The following is a 13,469-nucleotide window of genomic DNA, read 5'->3' on the forward strand; positions in this document are numbered from 1 at the left end:
ACTAGAAGATTCGGCAGCCGGCACTAATGAATCCCACCATGGGAGAACACCCCCCGAGCCATGGACATTTGCATTTCATGAATTCTTTAGATGTAATCGACTGACTTAATAACGCCGATCGCAGATCACAGGCAAGCGAAGGGTTAAACGCTGGCTGCACCGCTCTCCGATCTGATTATATAAGGGCAGTTACAGCGTTCAGTCTTCCAATATTCACACCTCCAGACGCAGCAAACCAATTTCCCCCAACGCAGAGAGACGCGCCATCAATCGGTTTGATCGCTACACCCCGCGTTGTCGGCCAGGTCCCGGCATCGCAGTCCAGTCAGAGATCACTTACCTCAAGGTCTTCAGACTTTACAGCTTTGTAACAACACAGAAAACAAACTTTTGGATCCTGGGCAGTCTCACCACACCCCTCCACAGCCAATCACAGCGAGCGGCGGCGGCAGGTGAGGCTGCGAACCGTTATTATCAGAGACAGAGAAGAAAGTGGATGTGCTCAGCGCTGGCTCCTGAGACTTGTGCCCCGTGCCAAAGTGTCAGGCGTCCAGCTGTGCCCACTCCAGGCTCAGACCCATCACACCAGCCAGGGGCGCGCAACAATCCCAACACCATTGGCTGCAGCTCGCAGTAATCCAGTTAATGTGTCTTTTGCCAGCCGGGGAATTCGCAGCATTGTGACGGCTGTGTCTCCCAGAGAACACTGAGCATGGAATGCAAGGAAAGCCGATGTGCGCTCCTCCTCTCCAGCTGCCTCCTGTCTTACTTATAGAGAAAGGCAGCCCCCCTCCTCCTCCTCCGAGTCACACATGTACCCAGAGAAGAAGCCACAACTGGCTGACTGATGGAACACTGCTGTCTGTCCCCAACCCCTAAACATCTGGCCCTTCTCTACCCCAAAACCTCTGCCCATCCCTCATCCCCTTCAAACCTCTGCTCGTCCCCTACCCCCAAACCTCTGCCCATCCCACAACCCCTCCAAACATCTGCCTGTCCCCTGCCCCCAAACCTCTGCCCCTTCTCCACCCCCAAACCTCTGCCTGTCCCTCATTCCCTCCAAACCTCTGCCCAGTCCCCTGCCCCCAAACCTCTGCCTGGCCCTTTACCCCTCCACCTCTGCCCGACCCTTGCCCCTAAACCTGCTGCCTATCCTTCAACCCCTCCAAACCTCTGCCTGTCCACTGCCCCCAAACCTCTGCCCCTTCTGCACCCTAAAACCACTACCCATCCCTCATCCCCTCCAAACCTCTGCCCGGCCCTTTACCCCTCAACCTCTGGCAGTCCCCTGCCCCCCCAAACCTCTGCCTGACCCTTTACCCTTAAACCTCTGCCCGTTCCCTGCCCCCAAACCTCTGCCTATCCCTCAACCCCTCCAAACCTCTTCCTGTCCCCTACCCTAAAACCTCTACCCATCCCTCATCCCCTATAAACCTCTGCCTGTCCCCTATCCCAAAACATCTGCCCCTTCTCCACCCCCAAACCTCTGCCCATCCCCTGCCCCCTAACCTCTGGCAGTCCCCTGTCCCCAAACCTCTGCCCGACCTTTACCCCAAAACTTCTGCTCGTCCCTTAACCCCAAACCTCTACCAGTTCCTTAACCCTCAAACCTCTACCAGTCCCTTAACCCCCAAACCTCTACCAGTTTCCTGCCCCCAAACCTCTGTCTGTCCCTTAACCCCCAAACCTCTGTCTGTCCCTTAACCCCCAAACCTCTGTCCGTCCCTTGACCCCCGAACCTCTGCCCGTCCCTTAACCCCCAAACCTCTGCCCGTCCCTTAATCCTCTAAACCTCAGTCAGTCCCTTGCCCCTGCCAGTTCTTTACCCCCAAACCTCTGTCTGTCCCTTAACCCCCAAACCTCTGTCCGTCCCTTAACCCCCAAACCTCTGTCCGTCCCTTGACCCCCAAACCTCTGCCCGTCCCTTAACCCCCAAACCTCTGCCCGTCCCTTAATCCTCTAAACCTCAGTCAGTCCCTTGCCCCTGCCAGTTCTTTACCCCCAAACCTCTGCCCATCTCCTACCCCAAAATTTCGACCCGTCCCTTTACCCCTCAACCTCTGCCTGTCCTCTGCCCCCAAAACTCTATCCGGCCCTTTATCCCTAAACAGCTGCCCATCCCCTGCCCCCAAACCTGTCCTCCCTTTACTCCCAAACCTCTGCCCATCCATCATTTCCAAACCTTTGTCCATCCCCTACCCCTCAACCTCTGCCCATCCCCAAATCTCTGCCTGTCCCTCGCCACCTCTGCCCGTCCCATGCCATCAAACCTCTGCCTGTCCCCTACCCCTCAACCTCTGCCCGTCTCTATACCCCCAAACCTCTGCCCGTCCCTATACCCCCAAACCTCTTTATTTATGCAAGCAATGCAAGTACCTGAATGTGACCTGGTATAAGCTTACTGCAGCCCCTGTACAACAGAACTCAGGCAGGGAAAGGAAGAAGCAGCCAATCAATTGCTGCAGGGCAAAGAGCATGCTGATAGGAGGAGAGAGTGTGCTGTGGCAGATCAGTGTGTTGCATCTGCATTCACCGTCCTGGCACAGGCTGAGAGTGGATCCATGATGGCTTAGAGGAAGTGGGTTGGGCAATAGAAACAGTAGTTCAACCCAAAAGACTGGGGACACCTTGTGGTTGAAAATAAGTACTACAGGGACAACTCCTGAACAAAGGTTAGTTTTGCAGGAAAAAGTTTTTTTTTTCTTACTTTTAAACAGGCCAACTTTTTTGTGATTGGACTTCTGCTTTAAGTAAGAGACCTGGAGCTCTTTGGCGAGTCAAACAACTTACAGCACCTGCTTTGCGTTTACAGTAGATAGGTGACAGGCTCCCAAGTCACCGCTCTCCAAAGACGTTCAAGTGCCTTTGCTGTGAAATTTGAAGATCAATTTAGTTGTTAGTTACAGAGATGGCTTTTTTTTATTAAAGAGAACCTGTTACCAACTTAAAAATAGCAGGTAAAAGCACAGAAAAATAAAAAAATGTGAATGGATATACCTTCAATGGCTTTTAAAATCTACAGTATAATACACAAACCAATGTTACAAGTACGGCGATGAGCGCAGATCAACCAGGACAGGAGATGGGTCCGCTCTTTATAAAGAACAAATCACTTTGTCTATTAATGTTGTCTTCCTGCAATGTTCCACTGAATAAATAAACAAAAAGATCAGATCACCGGCTCGGTCTGATATCATTGTGTACACTGACCTCCTAACCAGGGTGATTAAAGTGTCACTGCCGACCCGCGCCCACCCGTCTCCCCTCCCTTCATCAGTGCCATGTCACTGACTGCCAGCTCTGTAATGAGGATGCATAGAGACCTGCAACTGAAGATGTGATTACTCCACCAGTCGTAGCTGATGAAGACGCATTAGTCCAGAGCTGAGAGCGATAAGATATATATTACAATTCTGCACACACAACAAAGACATGTACAATGCATGGAAAACTGCTATAAAAAAATAGATAGAATATTATATATATATATATATATACACACACACACGCGCTACTTTATTAGGTATTCAAAAAAATAAGTCGCGCTGGTTAAAAATAATCAAAGTGAAGATATCATATGAGCGAAACACAACAAAAAAAGAATGAACAGGCCTGTGAACAAAAGGTGATACAAAATGGTGCATTTGCTCCAAAGAACACTATAGAGTCCTTGATGGAAAAATAACCCAAGAAAGTTCATATGCTGGAACTGATGTATCAATATATTCCTCCACGGTGGTATACAGGCATAACACCACTAGGAAAAGTGCCCAACAGAAGATAGGATAGTGCCTCCGCCTCTGTACACACTGCCGCTTACCAGATGTAGACGATCTATTACGGGAGATCAAATGCGCCTGTGGCTCATTCTCCCGCCTCGCGTCTTTATACAATGCGCCACTGCTCCCAGCCTTATCACCATACAAAAAGCCTTAAAAAAAAAAGTGCAGATGTATTCTGTGGGTCCTCATGGAAATACAATGAAGGCTAACATAGCGTAAATCCTAATTAATTGGGTAAAAAGAAGGGCAAGATTGCACTTACATTTCTGAAGTTTAAAAACAGCTTATTTAAGAATCGAGCCAGCCGGTCTCGATAGCAGCCCGTTGCTTCTGGGATCTGCGTACACGATGGTGACGTCAGCACGTCGCTCCTCCCTACGTATGTTTCGTCACACACCTGACGTCATCCTGGGGCACGTTTTTTTTTTTGTGTGTGTTTCACTCATATGATATCTTCACTTTGATTATTTTTAACCAGCGCTACTTATCATTTTGAATTGTATGTTGTTGTGTGTCTCACAAGAGGTTGCAGCGGGTTTATCTTTTAGGAATATATCCCATTTATTTGTACACAGCTAGCGCAGTAATTTTAATTTTTTTTATTAGGTATACCTGTTTAACTGCATGGTAACAAATTGCTAACCAGCCAATCACATGGCAGCAACTCAATGCATTTAGGCATCTAGACGTGGTGAACATGTCTTGCTGAAGTTCAAACCGAGCATCAGAATGGGGAAGAAAGGGAATTTTTTTTTTTTTTTTTTTAAATAGTTTTTATTTGTTTTGATAGAAAATAGTTTACAGGTTCATACATTACAGATGTATCCATAAAGAAATCCTTTTTATAAAATAGAAAAGAAAGTATTTTAGCCCAACAGGGGCCAATTACTACAGTTGTATATCATACTTTCGGACTCCTCAATGGAGGAATGAACTTTACCCCTAGGTATGAAAGGTCAATGAGTGTGGACCACGTGGGGTCCAACTGTCATATATCCAAGTGCTATATGCAGTAGAAATACTTCTGTTCACATAACATGCACACCGCACACACCTCAACACACATTCGTACAAAGAGACAAACATAGTCCAGCCTCACCTCCCCCACACCCCCAGTTTTATTACATATAAGGCCCACCAACCCTGAGGCCATGGCTACCCAGATTTACTAAAATTCGTCCAGGGGAGGTCAGAGTCGGTTATTATTGTGAGAGCGGAGTATCCTTCCAAAAGGACTCTGCTATGTCAAGCCAGGGCTGCCAGATCTTAGTAAACTTTATAGGGCAGGCCCTACCCTTGTAGACCAGTTTAAAAATTGGTATAACTTTATTCATCATACGGTACAGTATTTGCACATCTGGAGCAGCTGCATTCTTCCATTGCATCAAAATTAACTTAAATTAAATGAACTAGCATAAAACAGTATTATACGGACAAGAACAAGAATTCGAGTATGAGTCCTGTGTATAAAGTCATTCTACACACCTAATAATCCAACCTCCGGGGTGCAGGGCACCTGTATTTGAAGTGTGTTTTCAAAGAAAGAAAATAGGTCCCTCCAGAAGGTGGACAGGACCAAAGCATATGCATGTATCCAGCTTCAGAGAAGCCACACCTAATGCAGGAAGCTGCAGAATCATATCCCATATGGGCCAGCCTGGCAGGAGTATAACGCAACTGATGTATGAATTTAAATTGTACATATTGGTCATTTGATCCAATAAGGTCAAGGAAGCACGCTTCCGAGGCCTCCTCCCACCCGTCCCCCAACAACCCAGGCATTTCCTTTACCCATTTCCACTAAGCAATCTGAAAGGGTTTAACCCCCGCAACTTGCAGGCGAGAATATATAGTTGTAACCAGTTTTTGGATGTCTGGATATGACATCAACACCTCGAGAGGTGATTCAGTGAGCTCCAGAGACAGACCAGAGAATTGTGCCCTGATGGCATGACGTAATAAAAGGTACCTAAAATAAAAATTTGTTTGTTACACCACATCTTGTCTTCAGATCTTCGAATGAGATAAATGCATCATTTAAATAAATCTGAGAGACATGGGTAATACCAAGTCCTGTCCACCACTGAGAATCTGGATGACCCAGGAGCTCAAGGATATTAGGATTATACCATAAAGGAGCCTTGGGGGACACCCCACCCGGTTGTGTGATTATTTTGTTACCCTTGTGCCAGGCTAGCCAACTCACCTCAATCGGTGAGCCCCGAGAGCAGCGCATAGGCATGGACCTATGTGATGTATCAACGAGTGAGGCCCTATGACCATTCATTGCATTCAATAGAGCGGTGGAGCAGGAAGAGGAGGCCTCAAGAAACCAGTTATAGACATAGGCAAGCTGTGATGCAATAAAATAGTGTCGTAAATTAGGGCAGGCTAACCCACCATCCAGCTTTGCAGCCTGGAGTGAGGCCCTAGCAATTCTCGGGCTCGAACCCTGCCAAAGAAAGGAGGATATAAGTGAATTAAAGGGAATTTAGGTGACTATAAATGTGGCATGGTTGTTGGTACCAGACGGGCAGGTCTCAGTATTCCAAAAACTGCTGATCTACTGGGATTTTTACACACAACCATCTCTCGGGTTTACAGAGAATGGTCCAAAAAAAAGAAAATATTCAGTGAGCGGCACTTGTGTGGAGGAAAACGCCTTGTTGATGTCAGAGGAGAATGGGCAGATGATAGAAAGGAAACAGTAACTCAATAACCACTTATCACAACCAAGGTATGCAGAATACCATTTCGGAATGCACAACATATTGAACCTTGAAGCAGATGGGCTACAGCATAGCAGAAGACCACACCGGGTGTCACTCCTGTCAGCTAAGAACAGGAAACTGAGGCTAGAATTGGCACAGGATCACCAAAATTGGACAATAGAAGATTGGAAAAACGTTGCCTGGTCTGAAGAGTCTCGATTTTAGCTGCAACATTCAGATGGTCGGGTCAGAATTTGGCGTAAATTAAATTAAAACATGGATCCATCCTGCTTTGCATCAACGGTTCAGGCTGGTGGTGGTGGTGTAATGGCGTGGGGGATATTTTCTTGGCACACTTTGGGCCCCTTAGTACCAATTGGGCATCGTGTTAACGCCACGCCTACCTGAGTATTGTTTGTTGCTGACCATGTCCATCCCTTTATAACTACAGTTTACCCAACTTCTGATGGCTCCTTCCAGCAGGATAATGTACCACGTCACAAAGCTCAAATCATCTCCCCACTGGTTTCCTGACATGACAATGAGGTCACTGTACTCCAATGGCCTCCACAGTCACCAGATCTCAATACAATAGAGCACCTTTGGGATGTGGTGGAACGGGAGATTTGCATGATGCTATGTGTGATGCTATCATGTCACTGTGGACCAAAATCTCTGAGGATTATTTCTAACACCTTGTTGAATCTATGTTTGGTGAGACACTCGCGCCTTGGAATTAAATTAACCTGTATATATGGGCCGCTGCTGTCCAAAACTATTCCCACAAAGTAGGGTAAATGAATTCAAAGTAAATTAAACAGCGCTTGCTCCTCCTAGTTGTTATAAGTTTCTAATAATTGATAACCTGGGAATTAAACGCAGAGCACAGTGGAAGTACATCCCTCTGAGTGGTAGTGTGAACTTTGATATATTATTCCAGCCCATGTCTAAAGTGAGGCTATTGACTGCCTTACTAGTGACATCTTGTGTGCAGCTATTGACGGCCTTACTAGTGACATCTTGTGTGCGGCTATTGATGGCCTTACTAGTGACATCTTGTGAGTGTCACTAGTAAGGCCGTCAATAGCCGCACTTTGATGTATTATTCCAGCCCATGTCTAAAGTGCGGCTATTGACAGCCTTACTAGTGACATCACAAGATGTCACTAGTAAGGCCATCAATAGCCGCACAGAAGATGTCACTAGTAAGGCGGTCAATAGCCGCACTTTAGACACAGGCTGGAATAATATATTCACAACACTTCACTTTTTCCAAATTTTGTTGTTACAGCCATATTCCAAAATGGATTCAATTAGTTATTTTCCTCAAAATTCTACAAACAATTCCCCATGATGACAACGTGAAAGAAGTTTGTTTGAAATCTTTGCAAATTTATTAAAAATAAAAAACAAAAAAACAAAATCCTATGTATACAAGTATTCACAGCCTTTGCCATGATACTCAAAATTGAGCTCAGGTGCATCCTGTTTCCACTGATCATCCTTGAGATGTTTCTACAACTGGATTGGAGTCCACCTGTGGCAAATTCAGTTGATTGGACATGGATTTGGAAAAAGGCACACACCTGTCTATATAAGGTCCCACAGTTAACAGTGCATGTCAGAGCACAAACCAAGCCATGAAGTCAGAGGAATTGTCTGTAGACCTCCGAGATAGGATTGTATGGAGGCACAGGTCTGGGGAAGGGCACAGAAAACATTCCTGCAGCATTGAAGGTCCCAATGAGCACAGTGGCCTCCATCATCTGTAAATGGAACATGTATGGAACCACCAGGACTCTTCCTAGAGCGGAAGGGTGAGAAGGGGCTTAGTCAGGGAGGTGACCAAGAAACCGATGGTCACTCTGACAGAGCTCCAGCGTTTCACTGTGGAGAGAAGAGAACATTCCAGAAGAACAACCATCTCTGCAGCACTCCACCAATCAGGCCTGTATGGTAGAATGGCCAGACGGAAGCCACTCCTCAGTAAAAGGCACGACAGCCCACCTGCAGTTTGCCAGAAGGCACCTGAAGGACTTTTAGACCATGAGAAACAAAATTCTCTGGTCCGATGAAACAAAGATTGAACTCTTTGGCCTGAATGGCAAGCGTCATGTCTGGGGGAAAGCAGGCACCGCTCATCACCTGGCCGATACCATCCCTACAGTGAAGCATGGTGTTGGCAGCATCATGCTGTGGGGATGTTTTTCAGTTGCAGGAACTGGGAGAAAAGTCAGGATCGAGGGGAAGATGAATGCAGCAATGTACAGGAGACATCCTCGATGAAAACCTACTCCAGAGCGTTCCGGACCTCAGACTGGGAAGAAAGTTCAACTTCCAGCAGGACAACGACCCTAAGCACACAGCCAAGATATTATAGGAGTGGCTACAGGACAACTCTGTGATTGTCCTTGAGTGGCCCAGCCAGATCCCAGACTTGAACCCTCTCGAGCATCTCTGGAGAGATCTGAAAATGGCTGTGCACTGACGCTCCCCAGCCAACCTGATGGAGCTTGAGAGGTCCTGCAAAGAAGAATGGGAAAAACTGACCAAAAATTGGTGTGCCAGACTTGTAGCATCATACTCAAGGACTTGAGGCTGTAAATGGTGACAAAGGAGCTTCAACAAAGTATTGAGCAAAGGCTGTGATACTTATGTACATGGGATTTTTTGTTTTTTTATTTTTAATAAATTTGCAAAGATTTCAAACAAACTTCTTTCACGTTGTCATTATGGGGGATTGTTTGTAGAATTTTGAGGAAAATAATAAATTTAATCCATTTTGGAATAAGGCCGTAACATAACAAAATGTGGAAAAAGTAAAGCACTGTGTAAATCGATGGCCCCCCATATAAGTACTTGAAATAAATAAAAGAAAAAGAAAAATATACAGTATATGTGTGTGGAAAGTGAGGTGGAAGGTCCTCTTTAAATACAGGCTATAGAGGGTTCAGGATTATTTTATTTGCAATTAAAACGGCTTTGATGACTTTAAACATACAAAAGTGAAATAAGACGGATGACAAATTATTTTTGCAGAAGGAAAATCCTGCCCTTGGGTTGATTCATTCCCCTTCCCAACAAGCGTGTCATTTTCCAATAATCCCACAAAGTCTCACCTTCCTGGCTGCAGAGGAGATTAGACGGAGCGAGGTGTCGGAGGGTTGTGGAGGTGACGGTGGGGGCCGCGCTGTGCGGGAGGGTGACTATGTGCTGTGACAATACATCCCTCTATGGGGTCCTTCCCTCCCGCTAGGGGGGAAATACTGAATAGCTGAAAAGGTTTTCTTGTACGAAGACATTATTCCCTCCAGTGTTACAGACATATACATACAACATGCATGACGTGAGTGTAAACACAGACCTGACGCACGCAGACCCTGAAAAGCAGCAATATATACAAAGACGCAGGAAGACGTATTCCGGAGTCTGTTTACCAGTGAGAAACACAAGGGGATCAATATACAGGAGGCGCGGGGGTCAGCAGCATTCAGCATTAGACATGACAAGATATTTACTGTATATATATCAACGTGTTACGCTGTCACGTATAGGTGATAAGACGCCTTGTTAGTGATTAGGCAAACAAAAGTCCATCTGTAAAATAGATGTGTAAACTAATATAGGAGTCCAAAGACCAATTATTATCCACAAGGTGAAAAGAAAGAGTCCTTCCAATTTCAATCGGTGCAAACACCCAGTGCTCCCCACAGAATAGATAGGGCAAATACATCTTCTTACCAGATATTAAGACCTTCCAAGGTCTATATGCTCATCAGAGCATTGAGTCAACATCGGAAGAAGAACAGAGGGGGAAGAACCGGAGAGAGAGAGGAGAAGAACCAGAGAGAGAGAGGAGAAGACCCGGAGAGAGAGGGGAGAAGAACCGGAGAGAGAGGGAAGCAGAACCGGAGAGAGAGGGAAGCAGAACCGGAGAGAGAGGGGAGAAGAACCGGAGAGAGAGGGGAGAAGAACCGGAGAGAGAGGGGAGAAGAACCGGAGAGAGAGGGGAGAAGAACCGGAGAGAGAGGGGAGAAGACCCGGAGAGAGAGGGGAGAAGACCCGGAGAGAGAGCGGAGAAGAACCGGAGAGAGAGGGAAGCAGAACCGGAGAGAGAGGGAAGCAGAACCGGAGAGAGAGGGGAGAAGAACCGGAGAGAGAGGGGAGAAGAACCGGAGAGAGAGGGGAGAAGAACCGGAGAGAGAGGGGAGAAGAACCGGAGAGAGAGGGAAGCAGAACCGGAGAGAGAGGGAAGCAGAACCGGAGAGAGAGGGGAGAAGAACCGGAGAGAGAGGGGAGAAGAACCGGAGAGAGAGGGGAGAAGAACCGGAGAGAGAGCGGAGAAGAACCGGAGAGAGAGCAGAACCGGAGAGAGAGTGGAGAAGACCCAGAGAGAGAGCGGAGAAGACCCAGAGAGAGAGCGGAGAAGACCCAGAGAGAGAGCGGAGAAGACCCAGAGAGAGAGCGGAGAAGACCCAGAGAGAGAGCGGAGAAGACCCAGAGAGAGAGCGGAGGAGAACCGGAGAGAGAGCGGAGAAGACCCGGAGAGAGAGCGGAGAAGACCCGGAGAGAGAGCGGAGAAGACCCGGAGAGAGAGCGGAGAAGAACCGGAGAGAGAGCGGAGAAGACCCGGAGAGAGAGCGGAGAAGACCCGGAGAGAGAGCGGAGAAGACCCGGAGAGAGAGCGGAGAAGACCCGGAGAGAGAGCGGAGAAGACCCGGAGAGAGAGCGGAGAAGACCCGGAGAGAGAGCGGAGAAGACCCGGAGAGAGAGCGGAGAAGAACCGGAGAGAGAGCGGAGAAGAACCGGAGAGAGAGCGGAGAAGAACCGGAGAGAGAGCGGAGAAGAACCGGAGAGAGAGCGGAGAAGAACCGGAGAGAGAGCGGAGAAGAACCGGAGAGAGAGCGGAGAAGAACCGGAGAGAGAGCGGAGAAGACCCGGAGAGAGAGCGGAGAAGAACCGGAGAGAGAGCGGAGAAGACCCCGAGAGAGAGCGGAGAAGAACCGGAGAGAGAGCGGAGAAGAACCGGAGAGAGAGCGGAGAAGAACCGGAGAGAGAGCGGAGAAGAACCGGAGAGAGCGCGGAGAAGACCCGGAGAGAGAGCGGAGAAGACCCGGAGAGAGAGCGGAGAAGACCCGGAGAGAGAGCGGAGAAGACCCGGAGAGAGAACGGAGAGGACCCGGAGAGAGAACGGAGAGGACCCGGAGAGAGAGCGGAGAAGAACCGGAGAGAGAGCGGAGAAGAACCGGAGAGAGAGCGGAGAAGACCCGGGGAGGGGAGAAGAAGAGGCAGAAGACATCAGCGGAGGAGGCAGAAGAGCTGGAGAGGGGAAGAAGTCGGAAGAGATGCAAGAGCTGCTTTAATAAATTACATAAAACCTGTGTACTGCATTTTATTTTTTGACACTTTTTTTTAGGTGAATGGGTAGGGATACAATGTACCCCATACTCATTCACATAGGGTGGGGGCCTTCCAGATTCCGATAAGCCCCCCGCCCGCAGACCCCGACAACCAACGGCCAGGGTTGTCAGGAAGAGGCCCTTGTCATCAACATGGGGACAAGGTGCTTTGGTGTGGGGGGGGGGAACAGAGCCCCCCTGCCCCAAAGCACCCACCCCCCCATATTGAGGGCATGCGACCTGGTACGGTTCAGGAGGGGGACCTGCCGGGCTGTGTCCCCGGATAAGGGTCTGGTATGGATTTTGGGGGGCCCCCCCACACAGTTTTTTCAGCGTGGGGAGTTCCCCTTAAAATCCAGACCTTAGGGCCTGGTATGCTCTTGGAGGGGGAACCCATGCCATTTTTTTTAACATTTTGCGTGGAGTTCCCCCTAAAAATTCATACCAGACACAGTACCTGGTGTTGTCGGTGATCAAAATCGGGTCCCTGTTCATTGCAGTCGGACGCATGTCGGACTTCAAGACGCAGGGCAAAGTCGGATCCAAAGTGATACGACTGTCGTGTCGTACCAGTGTGAACCCAGCCTTAGGGCTAGTTTACACTTGCTTCAAAACATGGCTTCGGACATGCTTTAAGGCTCTCTTTACGCCAGTCAAAGCCCCTGTCACAAAATAAAATGGTTAGCTTACAATCCTGTTTACACCTACTTTTGCTTGGTGCTTCGATGAGGCTTCGGTGGGGCTGCGATGAGGCTTTGGTGGAGCTTCGGTGAGGCTTCAAGTGAGCTTTGCCATAGACTTCTATTGAGGCTTTGAAGATGCTTTAAAGCACCACTGAAGCTATATGTGGTTAATTTTTGAAGAGAAGCCAAAGCAAAGCAAAAGCAAGGTGCAAACAGGATTGTAAGCTAACTATTTTATTTAGTGACAGCGTTCAGAGAGCTTTAACAAAGCCTGTCCGAAGCCTTGTTTTGAAGCAAGTGTAAACTAGCCGTTCATGTGTGTTGAAGCCAAAGCAAGTTTAAATGAGCCCTTAGGGAACTCCAAAACCAGATCACACGGTATACCATATGGAAGAGGAGAGCAGACTCATTGCGCAGCGTTCATTAAAAACACACAAGAGTATATTTTAAAGGTCTACTTACAGCAAAGATGTTACAATAGGCTTATTGGAAACAAACGTTCGTTCAACACCCTCCACAAGTGCCACGACGTCACCGCTGCTCCAGGCCTAGCCTGACCTACGTTTCGTCCAATGGGTCAGCTGATTCCAATAAGCCTAATCGTGAGTTCCGGGTCCCAATCCTTAGTACGGGGGGGGGGGCCCAGGGCTCCCGCTGAGACTCCAGTCTCTGTGCTGGGAGCGCGCCTCGCACGGCACAAAGGGAGATAGGCAAATATGTGGCCCCACACAAAAAAAGCCCTGTCCAGTGGGGCCGCATCTTTGCATATGGTCGGTGGTTTGAAACCCTTACATATACCCAGTGAAGTGACCGGCCTCAGGTAATACACAGAGATGAGACAAATCCTCCTACATAAGTTGTACCTGAGTCTTTTCCTCTCTACATACTTTAAAC

General features: G+C 48.0%; 1 protein-coding gene across 1 annotated transcript in view; it reads right to left on the reverse strand.

The window, feature by feature from the left end:
- The window catches only part of LOC141130885 (protein unc-13 homolog B-like), a gene marked incomplete in the record, with an annotated part of 525,591 nt that overhangs the window by 235,362 nt on the left and 276,760 nt on the right, over positions 1–13,469 (reverse strand).

This window comes from Aquarana catesbeiana, linkage group LG01 (genome assembly GCF_042186555.1).
Source record: "Aquarana catesbeiana isolate 2022-GZ linkage group LG01, ASM4218655v1, whole genome shotgun sequence".
In the NCBI taxonomy this organism is placed as follows: Eukaryota; Metazoa; Chordata; class Amphibia; order Anura; family Ranidae; genus Aquarana; species Aquarana catesbeiana.